General features: G+C 48.1%; 1 protein-coding gene across 2 annotated transcripts in view; it reads right to left on the reverse strand.

Annotated features, from left to right (window-relative positions):
• The window catches only part of AXDND1 (axonemal dynein light chain domain containing 1), a 342,044-nt gene that overhangs the window by 193,394 nt on the left and 130,876 nt on the right, over positions 1-17,774 (reverse strand). The gene's annotated exons all lie outside the window — the stretch shown is intronic.

Here is a 17,774-nt window from a genome sequence, read left to right on the forward strand (position 1 = left end):
CATTGTGAATTTTATAGTGCTAAGGCAGACAAGTGGTTATATATGTCCTCTTCAAGAGGAGAGGAGGGGGGCTTGGAGATGATTGTAGTTCATACTTCATGGGCATCTGGGCTGGAGGAGGGAAACCCCCGCTGCTCTAAATAAGTGCAGTACTCTAGTTCTAGTGGGGTAAACAATCAGCAGAGGCCTCTTGACAAATAAGATACTAATGGACCCCATTTATATTCAAAGTTTTTAAAGTCATCCGCAAAGATGTCCGCCATCCTTTCCATTGTCAGCGCTCTCCAAGGATGGGCATGCGACTGAGTGAGCGCTGGGGCTTCTTTCTTTTTCCAGGCTGCCGCTATCAACATTTTAGCAGCGCCTAGACAAAGCCACATAAAGGACCTGTCGGCTCCTGTTTGATACTGGAAAGTGTCATCTCTTAGTTCTAAGAGGGCGCAGTGGTCTGTGGTCGGTATGGGGTATCCCATTATATCTTTGATGTGAGCCAAAATTTCATTCCAAAAGGGGCGGATCGTGGAGCAATCCCATCATATATCTCTGAAATCACCTTGTATCCCACACCCTCTCCAGCACAGATCTGATGTGGGCGGAAATATTTTCTTCAGTTTCGTAGGGTAAAGGTACCAGTCGTACATAATCTTATAGGGTGATAGAGCGGTTGTATTTTCGTATATTCAATTGTGTGTTGAGAATGTCCTCCCCCACACACGCTCCCAGAAGTTGTGGTGGCGGGGTCTTGTCGGACTTCCTGTGGTGGATAAGTAGGGCATAGAGGTGGGAAATAGTCCCCTTAGGGGGGCATGACTGGCACATGAATTGTTCGAATAGTGTGCACTCTTTCATGGCTGCCTGTTGATTCTCAGCTTTTAGTGACGAGTGGCGCAGTTGACTGTAACAATAGAATTTGGTGTGTGGAAGATTAATTTCTCTTTTACAGTTCTCAAACGTCAGTATGTCAGTATTGTGGAACAATTCGGCTAGTACCAGGCATCCTCCCTCTCACAACTTATCAAATGGTCCTGGTTGTAGGGCAGGGAGAAATGCTGGATTATAATGTAGTGGTGTGTGTGGGAAGGGGCAGGTAGTCCAACCTCTTGTTTTTGATACCTCATCCCAGACCTTGAGCGTAGTTTTTATTGGTGTGCTAAGATATGTATTACGGGGGCATCCTGCCTTAGGTTTCCACAATACATCCCAGATTACCTTTCCCACTATAGCCCGGTCCAAGTGGAGCCAGTGTTTATCGGACTCTCTAAGGGCCCTTCCATGACTACTCTTAGTTGGGCAGCTTTATAATATAACTGGAAGTCTGGTAGACTCAGACCACCCATTTTCTTTGGAGTGCTTAACATTTTCTAAGAAAGCCTGGCTTGGCTTCCTTGCCATACAAACCGCACATTAAGGGTAGAGAGAGTTGAGAAAATGCGTGGTCAACTTCTAGTGGAAGGCTCTGAAATAGGTAGAGTATCATAGGCTAAAGATTAATTTTAATGGCATTAATCCTCCCCAACATGTGAGATAAGACGGGGCTCAATGCTTCAGAGTGTCTCATATGGTTGTCAGCAGTGGGGAATAGTATGCCTTGTAGAGGTCAGCTATATGTGGTGTGGTTTTAGTACCTATATAGGTTATTTATTTCTTTGACCACTGGAAAGGTGTAGAGACTGCCAGCAGTTTCATCTACGATGGGGGCATGGTCAGAATCATCATGTAGGACTTGGAAAGATTTACTTTAAATCCCCCCACCTCTTCGAAGAGACAAAGTTCCTCTTGCAAGGAAGAACTTGAGGAGGCAGGATCTGTCAATGTCAGAAGAACATCATCCATGAATAGCGATATTTTATGTTCTATCGTCCCAAAGTAGACACAATGAATGGTGAGCGATGCACGGATACGCACCGCTAAGGGCTCTATACTAAGAGCAAACAACAAGGGAGAGCGAGGACACCCCTGTCTCGTCCCCCTTGTCCACGGAAATGGTGCTGAACTAGTACAGTTTATCAAAACTCTGGAGTAGGGAGCTGCATTGTTGGCTTTAATCATCTTGAGAAATTTCTCACAGAACCCATAGGCCCTAAGAACCTGGATCATGAAGGCCCAGTCTACTCGATCAAATTCCTTTTCAGCATCTAAACTTAACGGAATGGCCAGGACCTTTTTCTTATGAGCTTTTTCAAATAGGTGTATCAGCCTACGAATGTTGTTGTGTGTCTGATGCCCCTTTACAAATCTCGATTGGTCCGGATGTACCAGATCAGCAAGTAGATCTTCGAGTAGAGAGTCGAGTCTTAGCATAGAGTTTTGTATCCAACTTCAGGAGAGCTAAAGGTCTATAGGAGCCACAGACTTGGAGGTCTTTCCCCGGTTTGGGAATGACTGAGAAAATAGCCTCACCCATTGTATTTGTGGTGGCTCCTGATGTACCTATGTAGTTAAATAAGATGGTCAGGTAGGGCTTTAGCTGTGAGCAATAGGTTTTATAGAATTGAGCAGTCAAACCATCTGGTCCTGGGGACTTGTGTGGTTTAAGGCTGTGTATCGCCATCTGTACCTCAGTCTCCTCAATGGGTGCCCTCAATTGATCGTTGTGTGATGCTGTGACTTTGGGAAGGTCAATATTTCCCAAATATTCCATTTGGGAGGTATCTGAGGTGGGTATCGCTGTGTATAGATCTCGGTAGAACCTACCAAATATGTCTGCCTTCTCTACATGAGTCAATTCATTAGTAGGTTGTTGTATATCTCCTATGTATTCCATTTCCCTTTTCGCCCATAACTATCTAGCTAGGTGTGAACCCACTTTGTTCCCCTTCTCATAAGACGTTCTCTGTAGACGTAGTAGTGTGAGATCTGCTCTATTCGCATATATAGCATTCAATTTGCCTCTTAAGGCATTCATCGAGTGCTGAAGGGGTAAGTTCGGGTGAGCTTTGCGTGCCTCTTAGGCTGCGCGTAGTTCCGCCTCTAATGCAAACATTTGTTTAGTGCTGCTGTTAGGAGATACATTTCCCTCGGAGCACTGCTTTAAACGCATCCCATGTTATGCTTAGATTGGTGCTTGCAAGCTTGTTGCGTGTAGAATATTCCCTGATGGTGCTGCGTATGTCTTTTCTAGAAGGCTTATCTCTTAAGACAAAGGGTGGGAAGTACCATTGCAGGGTTTTTGATCTGTTCCCTCTCCAGTCCATTGTGTGTTCCATTGGGGCGTGACCTGAGAGGGTGATGGAATGTATTGCTGCTTTAACCCCTTCAATGCCAGGCCTTGTCCACACAGTTGCCAAGCCTTTTTTGGCTATTTGGGGCAGTTCGGGCTTAGACCCTCATCACTTTTTGTCCACATAAGCTACCCACACCAAATTTTTGTTGTTTTTTTCCCAACATCCTGGGGATTCTAGATGTACCCAGAGTTTCTGAGTTCCCCTGGAGGAGACCAAGAAATTAGTCGAAATACAGATAAAATGGGAAAGAAGGGTTTTACTATTTTTTGTTCTTTCAGCCTCCTTCCAGTTAGTTACAGAAATGGGTGTGAAACCAGTGCTGGATCCTGGACAGCTAAACATTTCTGAAAAGTAGACAAAATTCTGAATTCAGCAAGGGGTCATTTGTGTAGATCCTGTAAGGTTTTCCTACAGAAAGTAACAGCTAAAAAAAAAAAAAATTACATTGAGCTGAAAAAAGGAGCTGTTTCTCCACGTTTTCTTCTATAACTTTTTGCAGCTATGCCATATTTTTGAAAGCAATATACTGTTACGTCTGCTGGTCTCTTCTGGTTGTTGGGATATATAGGGCTTGTAGGTTCATCAAGAACCCTAGGTACCCAGAGCTAATAACAGAGCTGCATCTTGCAATGGGTTTCAATTGTATACCGGTTATACAGCAATTCATTTGGGGAAATATGAAAAGTGAAAAATAGGTATCAAGGAAGCCTCTGTATTTCCAAAATGGGCACAAGATAAGGTGTTGAGAAGCAGTGGATATTTGCACAGCTCTGATTTCTGCGGTCCCCATACTGGCATGTGAATTACAGGGCATTTCTCGTCTTTTTTACACACTGTCTTACATTTGGAAGAAAAAATGTAGAGAAAGACAAAGGACAATAACACTTGTTCTTCTATTCTGTGTTCCCCCAAGTCTCCCGACATAAATGGTACCTCACTTGTATGGGTAGGTCTGATGCCCACGACAGGAAACGCAACATGGACACATCGCATTTTCCCAAAGAAAACTGACCTGTTTTTGCACAGTGCCTAGTAGTGGATTTTGGCCTCTAACTCTAGCAGTGCTGCAGCCGAGGGCGAGACCAGCTCGTCCTTGGCACCAAAGGGGTTAAGAAGCTCCTGGACCACCCCCTGACTAGCGAGTACATATTCAATCCTAGAGTATGCACGTTGAGTGTGAGAAAAAATGTGTAACCTCTATTGTTAGGGTGAAGTTTCCTCCAGGTGTCAACCAGCCCTACCTCTTTCATTGCCTGTTTCAGTGCTTAGAAAAAGTTTCCCATTGATGAGCGGCGAGGGTGTGTGCTATCGTGGTTTGCATTCCAAGTGAGGTTAAAGTCCACCATCATGAACACGTCCCCCCCGCAAATGTCCCCAGTGTCTCTAGGCACCCATGTAGGAATCATTCTTGGTTAGTGTTGGGTGTATATACTAAGGCGAAAGTGACTTGATGTTCGCGCATTTCCCCTTTTACCATAATGTAGTGCCCTTCTTTGTCTGTGTAGTGACCTGTGGGTTGGAATTCTAAAGCTTGATGAAACATGAGTGTTATTCCGTTGTGTTTCGTCATGGCTGACGATTTAAAAATTTGTGGGTATTGTTTATGTTTAAGCCTATGGTTTTCCTCCTGATCTTCTTTTCACTCCCTAACCCTCAACCCTGAGAGGAATTCTTCATGCAGCCTTGCGTTTTGATTAAGTCCTCCGCTCTGTCCTTCATTTTCCCTGTGGGTGTGCGTCGTCGTCCATCCCTCAAAAGCTCTTTCCACCAATCCTACTGCATCCACGTGGGGGGCTCTAGAAGAATCCTGGTGTGCCTGTTGTGCTCTGCGAATTAGTTAAGCTGAAGTGGGTATGGCCATTCCTCTTTGTGTAAAAGCGGTGATATCAGGGGCCAGTCTCATGCCTTTCCTCCCATCTGATGCTTCCAGGGCCTTCTCGTCCCATGCCAGCGTGTCTCATTGTTGCAGTGCGCTCGCCATTTTAAGGTCAGGCATCGTCGTGCCTGACCCCTCTCTCTGGATCTGGGCCCCTACTAATGCCACTCTGGTAGCTGCCAGTTCCTATTTAGTGTGGTGTGCTCCACAGGCGGTAGGTCTTCCCCCTTCGCCAGTCCACGCACCTTTTTTGCCAGCTTCAGTGTCTCAGTGCTCTGCCTTCACTTTCAGTGCGGCCTCTACCACGAGTTGCACTGTATGCTTCCTCCGATTTCGGTGTTTCTCCTGCTTCTGATGGGGGCCCGTCCGTCTCCCCCAAACTTCACATCCCTTCTGGCATTATTTACGCTTCGGTTGTCGTCCTCTTTGCCCACCTTTACTGCGGGCGACAGCGGAGCCGAGGGGAATCACATCCCGACGGCCAACTTGGCAAGCCCCACCCTCGACCTGGACATTTTTATTTAGTCCCTGCTCAGCAAATTTGACTGTATCGCTGTGATCTTCATAGGAGAGGGGAACCATTCAAGTAGAATGCTCTAGCATTACTGTGGTCAGGAGAGAGGAGAGAGGATGAGGGAAGTATAAAGGGGCATAATCATCACAAAGTAGTTTCGGAGTAATGACTCAACTACCATTATGGTAGACGATATAATGCAAAGGATTCCTTTGAGACTTGGAGCGAGAATAAAAGCCACATCTTGAAGGCCACGGTCAGCAGTGTGAGATTCTCCACCCTATACCCTAAGGTATGTGTATTATCTGTTCCTACAGTAATAGAGGGGGCTAAATTGCAAAACATTCTCTCTGATGGACAGTTCTGGCTGCATTCTGAACTTATGTTGGGAAACCGCAGGAACTGTGTGGAGTTCAACACTTCTGTAGAGGTTCCGTGTACCTTCAACTGAAGTTTCCTGTTGCCATCAAGGGTACAACTAGATATCTGGCAGCACTGTGCTAAGAGGACTGCAGACCACTGACTGCAGATTACCCACAGCGCGAATAATGAAGCTGTGTTTTTTTTTCTAGCCATCCTCAGAAACGCCCAAAAGAACTTGAAGTGGCTGCCACTAGTGTTACCCTTCGTAGCCCACACTGGGGGAGAAAGTGGTGAAAGAGGAAGTTCCCTGGTTCAGCCATGTGGCTGCTGGCAAAGAAACCCAAACTTCCCAAGGCACACTGCCTCTGAGCACTGTAGCTCCCTGACTATTATGAAGTGAACAGGATGCATTTATTTAAATAATGGGCAGATTCTCCATCACTGTACACCTAACCAAGGCCTTGGGGTAGTAATTAATGCCCCCAAGCCCAGCCCTTTGGCCAAGGAGCGGCTCAAACCTAGAGTCATTTGTCAATCTAAAACAGGTATTTTCAAACCCTTCCATCTCCCCAACATCCTCCCCTGTAGCAAACCCTATCTGATCCCTCTTATGCTCTGGCCTATCACAATCCAGCACCACTCCATCTTATGCACGCACTAACGCACAGAGACACACACACATTTGTGCAGGGACGTGAACAGTGCATGGCGGAGAACAGCTGGTTAAGATTGCAGATCTACCGTAACTATTGAGATTTTAGGGATTTATGAATTTAGGCTGTAACCTTAATGTAACCTCAGCGAAAGGCAATATGCATTTGGGACTTATTCCTGCTGCCTAGGTACAAGTGTATGTATACCAAAATGGATCCTATAACTATGATATCAGAGAATTTAGGTGGAACTGTGACACTTGAATACAAGTTGAATGTATTACATATAATATTCCACGATCTGAACGGACGCCTTGCAGCATGGATTACTCATCGACGGGACTTACCATGGCCATATCTGTATAACTCACACCGTTTTCAACCACTTTAATAACTTTGTCTCAACAATACGGATGTCATTGGCCCCAGATGGCTAAAAAAACCACTCCACTTTTGAACTGCTAATACGCACACCGTCTTGTCTTTAACCTCTGAACTTCAACCACGTCTTTTGAACAACGTTTCTCCCATTAGCCTTGATAAAGTCAATGTGACAAAACACGTGTCGGCTGTATCTGTGGATGAGACTTTTGTGGACAAGAATAAATTCTATCTTCATGAACTACGTGGGCTCGGACTTTCATTTACTTTCCACTTGGATCTACTTCATTGGACTACCTTTTTGGTGTGCCGTGGTGTAGGAGGCTGGACTGGCTTGTAGTGAGTACCAAGGGGTACTTGCACCTTGCACCAGGCCCAGTTATCCCTTATTAGTGTATAGGGTGTCTAGCAGCTTAGGCTGATAGATAATGGTAGCTTAGCAGAGCAGCTTAGGCTGAACTAGGAGACGTGTGAAGCTACTACAGTACCACTTAGTGTCATATGCACAATATCATAAGAAAACACAATACACAGTTATACTAAAAATAAAGGTACTTTATTTTTATGACAATATGCCAAAGTATCTTAGAGTGTACCCTCAGTGAGAGGATAGGAAATATACACAAGATATATATACACAATAGCAAAAATATGCAGTATAGTCTTAGAAAACAGTGCAAACAATGTATAGTTACAATAGGATGCAATGGGGAAACATAGGGATAGGGGCAACACAAACCATATACTCCAAAAGTGGAATGCGAACCACGAATGGACCCCAAACCTATGTGACCTTGTAGAGGGTCGCTGGGACTATTAGAAAATAGTGAGAGTTAGCAAAATAACCCTCCCCAAGACCCTGAAAAGTGAGTGCAAAGTGCACTAAAGTTCCCCTAAGGACAAAATAGTTGTGTTAGAGGAATAATGCAGGAAAGACACAAACCAGCAATTCAACACTGTGGATTTCCAATCTAGGGTACCTGTGGAACAAGGGGACCAAGTCCAAAAGTCACAAGCAAGTCGGAGATGGGCAGATGCCCAGGAAATGCCAGCTGCGGGTGCAAAGAAGCTTCGACTGGACAGAAGAAGCTGAGGTTTCTGCAGGAACGAAAAGGGCTAGAGACTTCCCCTTTGGTGGACGGATCCCTCTCGCCTTGGAGAGTCGTGCAGAAGTGTTTTCCCGCCGGAAGGACGCCAACAAGCCTTGCTACACGCAAATCGTGCGTTTGGCGTTTTTGGACGCTGCTGGGGCCCAGGAGGGACCAGGAGGTCGCAAATTGGACCTGCAGAGAGAGGGGACGTCGAGCAAGACAAAGAGCCCTCACTGAAGCAGGTAGCACCTGGAGAAGTGCCAGAAACAGGCACTACGAGGATGCGTGAAACGGTGCTCGCCGAAGTTGCACAAAGGAGTCCCACGTCGCCGGAGACCAACTTAGAAAGTCGTGCAATGCAGGTTAGAGTGCCGTGGACCCAGGCTTGGCTGTGCACGAAGGATTTCCGCCGGAAGTGCACAGGGGCCGGAGTAGCTGCAAAGTCGCGGTTCCCAGCAATGCAGCCCAGCGAGGTGAGGCAAGGACTTACCTCCACCAAACTTGGGCTGAAGAGTCACTGGACTGTGGGGGTCACTTGGACAGCGTCGCTGGATTCGAGGGACCTCGCTCGTCGTGCTGAGAGGAGACCCAAGGGACCGGTAATGCAGCTTTTTGGTGCCTGTGGTTGCAGGGGGAAGATTCCGTCGACCCACGGGAGATTTCTTCGGAGCTTCTGGTGCAGAGAGGAGGCAGACTACCCCCACAGCATGCACAAGCAGGAAAACAGTCGAGAAGGCGGCAGGATCAGCGTTACAGAGTTGCAGTAGTCGTCTTTGCTACTATGTTGCAGGTTTGCAGGCTTCCAGCGCGGTCAGCGGACGATTCCTTATCAGAAGGTGAAGAGGGAGATGCAGAGGAACTCGGATGAGCTCTTGCATTCGTTATCTAAAGTTTCCCCAGAGACAGAGACCCTAAATAGCCAGAAAAGAGGGTTTGGCTACCTAGGAGAGAGGAAAGGCTACTAACACCTGAAGGAGCCTATCAGCAGGAGTCTCTGACGTCACCTGGTGGCACTGGCCACTCAGAGCAGTCCAGTGTGCCAGCAGCACCTCTGTTTCCAAGATGGCAGAGGTCTGGAGCACACTGGAGGAGCTCTGGACACCTCCCAGGGGAGGTGCAGGTCAGGGGAGTGGTCACTCCCCTTTCCTTTGTCCAGTTTCGCGCCAGAGCAGGGGCTAAGGGGTCCCTGAACCGGTGTAGACTGGCTTATGCAGAATTGGGCACATCTGTGCCCAACAAAGCATTTCCAGAGGCTGGGGGAGGCTACTCCTCCCCTGCCTTCACACCATTTTCCAAAGGGAGAGGGTGTCACACCCTCTCTCAGAGGAAGTTCTTTGTTCTGCCATCCTGGGCCAGGCCTGGCTGGACCCCAGGAGGGCAGCTGCCTGTCTGAGGGGTTGGCAGCAGCAGCAGCTGCAGTGAAACCCCAGGAAGGGCAGTCTGGCAGTACCAGGGTCTGTGCTACAGACCACTGGGATCATGGAATTGTACCAACAATGTCAGGATGGCATAGAGGGGGCAATTCCATGATCATAGACATGTTACATGGCCATATTCGGAGTTACCATGGTGAAGCTACATATAGGTAGTGACCTATATGTAGTGCACGCGTGTAATGGTGTCCCCGCACTCACAAAGTTCAGTGAATTGGCTCTGAACAATGTGGGGGCACCTTGGCTAGTGCCAGGGTGCCCTCACACTAAGTAACTTTGCACCTAACCTTTACCAGGTAAAGGTTAGACATATAGGTGACTTATAAGTTACTTAAGTGCAGTGTAAAATGGCTGTGAAATAACGTGGACGTTATTTCACTCAGGCTGCAGTGGCAGGCCTGTGTAAGAATTGTCAGAGCTCCCTATGGGTGGCAAAAGAAATGCTGCAGCCCATAGGGATCTCCTGGAACCCCAATACCCTGGGTACCTCAGTACCATATACTAGGGAATTATAAGGGTGTTCCAGTAAGCCAATGTAAATTGGTAAAAATGGTCACTAGCCTGTCAGTGACAATTTGAAAGTAATGAGAGAGCATAACCACTGAGGTTCTGGTTAGCAGAGCCTCAGTGAGACAGTTAGGCACCACACAGGGAACATATACATGCACACCTATGAGCACTGGGGCCCTGTGTGACAGGGTCCCAGTGACACATAAATATAGGCCACAAACCTATGAGAACTGGGGTCCTGACCGGCAGGATCCCAGTGACACATAACAACCATACTGAAAACATGGTGTTTTCACTATGAGCACTGAGGCCTGGCTATCAGGATCCCAGTGAGACAGTGAAAACAGTGACAAACACCCTGACATACACTCACAAACAGGCCAAAAGTGGGGGTAACAAGGCTAGAAAGAGGCTACCTTCTCACACAACCCCCCCCCCAAACGAAGGACAATAAGGCTAACCTTGGCCAGTTGAGACTTTATTGTCTAAGTGGTGATAAGTAGAGAGTAGCTCTGCAATAGACTGGTTACTCCCTTTATCATCCACTATATGGTTACTTCCCTGTGGGGATGTAAACCACCCTGTTTGAAGTTTTTTAGCTAAGCAACAATGTGAAGATGTATTTTCAGAGTTTCTATCAGTAAGTTTTAGTTTAGAGCAGTGGGAATTGTCCACTGAACCTATTTGTAGTGATGGAAATGCCAGACAGGGATGCTGTCTCAGAAAAGCCATAGCTGGGCAAAAACTTTGTCCATCTGGCTGGAAGAGAGAACAGGGATGCTGTTTCTCTTGAGTTGGAGCAGGGCAGGGATGCTGTCCTATGAGCTCCACACTAGGGCAGGGATGCTGTCCTAAGTGTTGTGAGGTAGTGCAGGGTTTCTGCACTAAAGTTTCTCTGCGAGGGTTGGAGGGATGCTCCATGTTAACTAAAATGGTGCTGTTTTTCTCACCAATGTTAGTTATCCCACAGAGAGGTACTTCCACCTCAGGGAGTCCAGCTTTGCCAGCTGATGATTCCCTTGGAACAGGTGCCACCCCAGGAGAGGTTTCTCCCACCACAGGAATAGTATCCTGAATGGTAGGGTGGTTAGGGGATACTGTGATACCCTTTTTACCTGTTGATGGAGAGGGATCCTGAGTTTTCAGGCCTTCTCTCCTTTGCTTTTTCATTTCACTTGAAATGAGAGGGAACAATTCCTCAGGGATGCCCAGCATGGCTGCATGGGCATAAAACTCTACATCAGCCCAACCTGAGGCCTCTAGGTCATTACCTAAGAGACAGTCTACAGGTAAGCTAGGTGATACCACCACCTGCTTAGGGCCAGTAACTCCACCCCAACTAAACTGAATTATAGCTAAGGGAAGAAACTTAGTGGAGTTATGGACATCAATAATCTTATACTGTTGTCCAATGATGTGTTGTTCAGGAGGCACTAGGTTTTCAGTCACCAAAGTGAAACTGGCACCTGTGTCCCTGTAGGCCAAGGCCTCAACACCATTTATTGAAACTGTCTGCCTGTACTTATCCATTGTAAGGGGACAAGCAGCCAGTGTGGCAAGGCCAGTGCCACTAGGTGTGACAGAAACTGTCTTGGGACTGATTACATCAGTTTCCACTATGGACCCATAAGTGAACCCAACTACACCCTTTGCTTGACTGTTGCCAGCAGTCCCACCACTAGTACCACTACTGCTAGGGGCACTAGAGCTTGATGTATTAGTGGTGGTAGGCTCAGGGGGTTTACCTGGACAGGACTTATCCCCTGGCCTATGGCCTCTATTTTTACACACAAAGCACCAAGGCTTTTTAATGTGTGCAGGTTGGGAAGAAGAGGAAGAATTTGTTTTATCCCCACCCTCTGAAGAGTGTTTAAGATTTGAAGTGGGATCTTTGGTTTTACCCTTATCCCCATGCTTATCTTGAGATTTTTCACCATCTTTCTTCTTATTGCCATCTTTGTCACCCCCTGTATGAACTTTTCTGTTCACCCTTGTTCTGACCCATTTGTCTGCCTTCTTTCCCAATTCTTGGGGAGAGGTCAGATCAGAGTCTACCAGGTACTGGTGCAACAAATCAGACACACAATTATTAAGTATATGCTCTCTCAGGATTGTGTTATACAGGCTTTCATAATCAGTAACTTTACTGCCATGTAACCACCCCTCCAAGGCCTTCACTGAATGGTCAATGAAATCAACCCAGTCTTGTGAAGACTCCTTTTTGGTCTCTCTGAACTTTATCCTGTACTGTTCAGTGGTTAAGCCATAACCATCCAGGAGTGCATTCTTAAGAACTGTAAAATTATTGGCATCATTTTCTTTCACAGTAAGGAGCCTATCCCTACCTTTTCCACTAAATGATAGCCATAGGATAGCAGCCCACTGCTTTTGAGGGACATCCTGTACAGCACAGGCCCTCTCAAGTGCAGCAAACCACTTGTTAATGTCATCCCCCTCCTTATAAGGGGGAACTATCTTGTGCAGATTCCTGGAATCATGCTCTTTTGCAGGATGACTATGGGGAATACTGCTGCTGCCACCATGGGTATCTAAACCCAACTTCTGTCTTTCCTTCTCTAATTCTAAAGACTGTCTATCCAAATCCAGCTGTTGCTTCTTGAGCTTCAGTCTGGTTTGTTCCACTCTCAATCTATTGAGCTCCCTCTCTAACAATCTGTCATCAGGGTGGGTGGGAGGGACATTTCTAGATACAGAGGTATGATGGGAATGAACAGAAGGAGACCTGTCCCTTACAGAGGGCACCCTAACAGCTTGGCTACCAGCATAATGTGAGAGCACACCATCAGTATGGTGTGATTCAACTTCTGTACCAACTATGCTAGACTGTCTAGTAATGGGCAGGCTGAGAAGTTTCTTTCCTGAACCTTTTCCTGGAGGAGTCCCTGGATCAGATTGAGAACCATTAGCTACTTTTTCTACAGATTGGGCACTTATGGCCTTATCCTGTACTCTAAGCATATTAATTAACAGTTCTAAGGAAGGATTCTTCCCTACACTCAAACCTCTCTCTATGCAGAGACTCCTTGCTCCTTTCCAGCTAAGGTGATCATATGCAAGTTTGGACAGTTCAACATTTTTTCCTGTGCCAGACATTTTTTAGAGAGAGTTAAAGTGATAGAAAAAGAGAAAAAAAGTTTTCAGAACTTTTTGGAAAGACAGAAAAAACTTTTTAAACTTTTAAGAACTTTTTGAAAGTTTAGGAGTACTTTTCAGCACTTAGAAAAGAGTGAAAAGAGGAAATGCAAAACTTTTTGGCTATGTGTATATACACTGACCTTGTTTTGTATATTTTTCTCTTATGAAAAGTACAATGACAAGAGTGGTAAGTAGTCTCAAGCACTTATCCCACCACTGCACAACCAATGTAGGAGGCTGGACTGGCTTGTAGTGAGTACCAAGGGGTACTTGCACCTTGCACCAGGCCCAGTTATCCCTTATTAGTGTATAGGGTGTCTAGCAGCTTAGGCTGATAGATAATGGTAGCTTAGCAGAGCAGCTTAGGCTGAACTAGGAGACGTGTGAAGCTACTACAGTACCACTTAGTGTCATATGCACAATATCATAAGAAAACACAATACACAGTTATACTAAAAATAAAGGTACTTTATTTTTATGACAATATGCCAAAGTATCTTAGAGTGTACCCTCAGTGAGAGGATAGGAAATATACACAAGATATATATACACAATAGCAAAAATATGCAGTATAGTCTTAGAAAACAGTGCAAACAATGTATAGTTACAATAGGATGCAATGGGGAAACATAGGGATAGGGGCAACACAAACCATATACTCCAAAAGTGGAATGCGAACCACGAATGGACCCCAAACCTATGTGACCTTGTAGAGGGTCGCTGGGACTATTAGAAAATAGTGAGAGTTAGCAAAATAACCCTCCCCAAGACCGTCATCAACTCTTCTTTTTCTTCTGCTACCTTCCCCGAATGCTGGAAGCACGCTGAAGTCAACGCCCTACTAAAGAAACCTACGGCTGACCCAAGCGACCTGAAAAACTTCCGCCCCATCTCTCTTCTACCTTTCCCAGCCAAGGTAATAGAAAAGACCGTCAACAAACAGCTGACCACCTTCCTGGAAGACAACAACCTGCTCGACCCTTCACAAACCGGATTCCGAACCAACCACAGCACGGAAACCGCCCTCATCTCAGTCACAGACGACATCAGAACCCTGATGGACAACGGTGAAACAGTCGCCCTCATTCTCCTCGACCTCTCGGCTGCCTTTGACACCGTCTGTCACCGCACCCTAATCACCCGCCTACGCTCCACCGGGATCCAAGGCCAGGCCCTGGACTGGATCGCCTCCTTCCTCGCTAACCGCTCCCAAAGAGTTTACCTCCCTCCGTTTCGCTCAGAACCCACCAAGATCATCTGCGGCGTACCTCAAGGCTCATCGCTCAGCCCGACACTCTTCAATGTCTACATGAGCCCCCTCGCCGACATCGTACGCAAGCACGACATCATCATCACCTCCTACGCCGACGACACCCAACTTGTACTCTCCCTCACCAAGGACCCCGCTAGCGCCAAGACCAACCTACAAGAGGGTATGAAGGACGTCGCAGATTGGATGAGGCTCAGCCGCCTAAAGCTGAACTCTGAAAAAACGGAAGTCCTCATCCTCGGCAACACCCCGTCCGCCTGGGACGACTCCTGGTGGCCCACGGCCCTCGGCACCGCACCGACCCCCGCAGACCACGCCCGCAACCTCGGCTTCATCTTGGACCCTCTTCTCACCATGACCAAGCAAGTCAACGCCGTGTCCTCCGCCTGCTTCCTCACTCTCCGCATGCTCCGCAAGATCTTCCGCTGGATCCCCGCCGACACCAGAAAAACCGTGACCCACGCCCTTGTCACGAGTCGCCTGGACTACGGCAACACCCTCTACGCCGGGACCACCGCCAAACTCCAAAACCGCCTGCAACGCATCCAAAACGCCTCGGCCCGCCTCATCCTCGACGTACCCCGCAACAGCCACATCTCCGCACACCTGAGACACCTGCATTGGCTCCCAGTCAGCAAAAGGATCACCTTCCGTCTTCTCACCCACGCACACAAAGCCCTCCACAACAAGGGACCGGAATACCTCAACAGACGCCTCAGCTTCTACGTTCCCACCCGCCCCCTCCGCTGGCCTCGCACTTGCTGCCGTCCCTCGCACCCGCCGCTCCACGGCGGGTGGGAGATCTTTCTCCTTCCTGGCGGCCAAGACCTGGAACTCCCTCCCCACCAGCCTCAGGACCACCCAGGACCACTCCGCTTTCCGGAGACTCCTAAAGACTTGGCTGTTCGAGCAGCGATAACCCCGCCTTTCCCCCCTAGCGCCTTGAGACCCGCACGGGTGAGTAGCGCGCTTTATAAATGTTAATGATTTGATTTGATTTGATTTGATTTGAAAAGTGAGTGCAAAGTGCACTAAAGTTCCCCTAAGGACAAAATAGTTGTGTTAGAGGAATAATGCAGGAAAGACACAAACCAGCAATGCAACACTGTGGATTTCCAATCTAGGGTACCTGTGGAACAAGGGGACCAAGTCCAAAAGTCACAAGCAAGTCGGAGATGGGCAGATGCCCAGGAAATGCCAGCTGCGGGTGCAAAGAAGCTTCGACTGGACAGAAGAAGCTGAGGTTTCTGCAGGAACGAAAAGGGCTAGAGACTTCCCCTTTGGTGGACGGATCCCTCTCGCCTTGGAGAGTCGTGCAGAAGTGTTTTCCCGCCGGAAGGACGCCAACAAGCCTTGCTACACGCAAATCGTGCGTTTGGCGTTTTTGGACGCTGCTGGGGCCCAGGAGGGACCAGGAGGTCGCAAATTGGACCTGCAGAGAGAGGGGACGTCGAGCAAGACAAAGAGCCCTCACTGAAGCAGGTAGCACCTGGAGAAGTGCCAGAAACAGGCACTACGAGGATGCGTGAAACGGTGCTCGCCGAAGTTGCACAAAGGAGTCCCACGTCGCCGGAGACCAACTTAGAAAGTCGTGCAATGCAGGTTAGAGTGCCGTGGACCCAGGCTTGGCTGTGCACGAAGGATTTCCGCCGGAAGTGCACAGGGGCCGGAGTAGCTGCAAAGTCGCGGTTCCCAGCAATGCAGCCCAGCGAGGTGAGGCAAGGACTTACCTCCACCAAACTTGGGCTGAAGAGTCACTGGACTGTGGGGGTCACTTGGACAGCGTCGCTGGATTCGAGAGACCTCGCTCGTCGTGCTGAGAGGAGACCCAAGGGACCGGTAATGCAGCTTTTTGGTGCCTGCGGTTGCAGGGGGAAGATTCCGTCGACCCACTGGAGATTTCTTCGGAGCTTCTGGTGCAGAGAGGAGGCAGACTACCCCCACAGCATGCACAAGCAGGAAAACAGTCGAGAAGGCGGCAGGATCAGCGTTACAGAGTTGCAGTAGTCGTCTTTGCTACTATGTTGCAGGTTTGCAGGCTTCCAGCGCGGTCAGCGGTCGATTCCTTATCAGAAGGTGAAGAGGGAGATGCAGAGGAACTCGGATGAGCTCTTGCATTCATTATCTAAAGTTTCCCCAGAGACAGAGACCCTAAATAGCCAGAAAAGAGGGTTTGGCTACCTAGGAGAGAGGAAAGGCTACTAACACCTGAAGGAGCCTATCAGCAGGAGTCTCTGACGTCACCTGGTGGCACTGGCCACTCAGAGCAGTCCAGTGTGCCAGCAGCACCTCTGTTTCCAAGATGGCAGAGGTCTGGAGCACACTGGAGGAGCTCTGGACACCTCCCAGGGGAGGTGCAGGTCAGGGGAGTGGTCACTCCCCTTTCCTTTGTCCAGTTTCGCGCCAGAGCAGGGGCTAAGGGGTCCCTGAACCGGTGTAGACTGGCTTATGCAGAATTGGGCACATCTGTGCCCAACAAAGCATTTCCAGAGGCTGGGGGAGGCTACTCCTCCCCTGCCTTCACACCATTTTCCAAAGGGAGAGGGTGTCACACCCTCTCTCAGAGGAAGTTCTTTGTTCTGCCATCCTGGGCCAGGCCTGGCTGGACCCCAGGAGGGCAGCTGCCTGTCTGAGGGGTTGGCAGCAGCAGCAGCTGCAGTGAAACCCCAGGAAGGGCAGTCTGGCAGTACCAGGGTCTGTGCTACAGACCACTGGGATCATGGAATTGTACCAACAATGTCAGGATGGCATAGAGGGGGCAATTCCATGATCATAGACATGTTACATGGCCATATTCGGAGTTACCATGGTGAAGCTACATATAGGTAGTGACCTATATGTAGTGCACGCGTGTAATGGTGTCCCCGCACTCACAAAGTTCAGTGAATTGGCTCTGAACAATGTGGGGGCACCTTGGCTAGTGCCAGGGTGCCCTCACACTAAGTAACTTTGCACCTAACCTTTACCAGGTAAAGGTTAGACATATAGGTGACTTATAAGTTACTTAAGTGCAGTGTAAAATGGCTGTGAAATAACGTGGACGTTATTTCACTCAGGCTGCAGTGGCAGGCCTGTGTAAGAATTGTCAGAGCTCCCTATGGGTGGCAAAAGAAATGCTGCAGCCCATAGGGATCTCCTGGAACCCCAATACCCTGGGTACCTCAGTACCATATACTAGGGAATTATAAGGGTGTTCCAGTAAGCCAATGTAAATTGGTAAAAATGGTCACTAGCCTGTCAGTGACAATTTGAAAGTAATGAGAGAGCATAACCACTGAGGTTCTGGTTAGCAGAGCCTCAGTG

This window comes from Pleurodeles waltl, chromosome 4_2 (genome assembly GCF_031143425.1).
Source record: "Pleurodeles waltl isolate 20211129_DDA chromosome 4_2, aPleWal1.hap1.20221129, whole genome shotgun sequence".
NCBI classification, from domain to species: Eukaryota; Metazoa; Chordata; class Amphibia; order Caudata; family Salamandridae; genus Pleurodeles; species Pleurodeles waltl.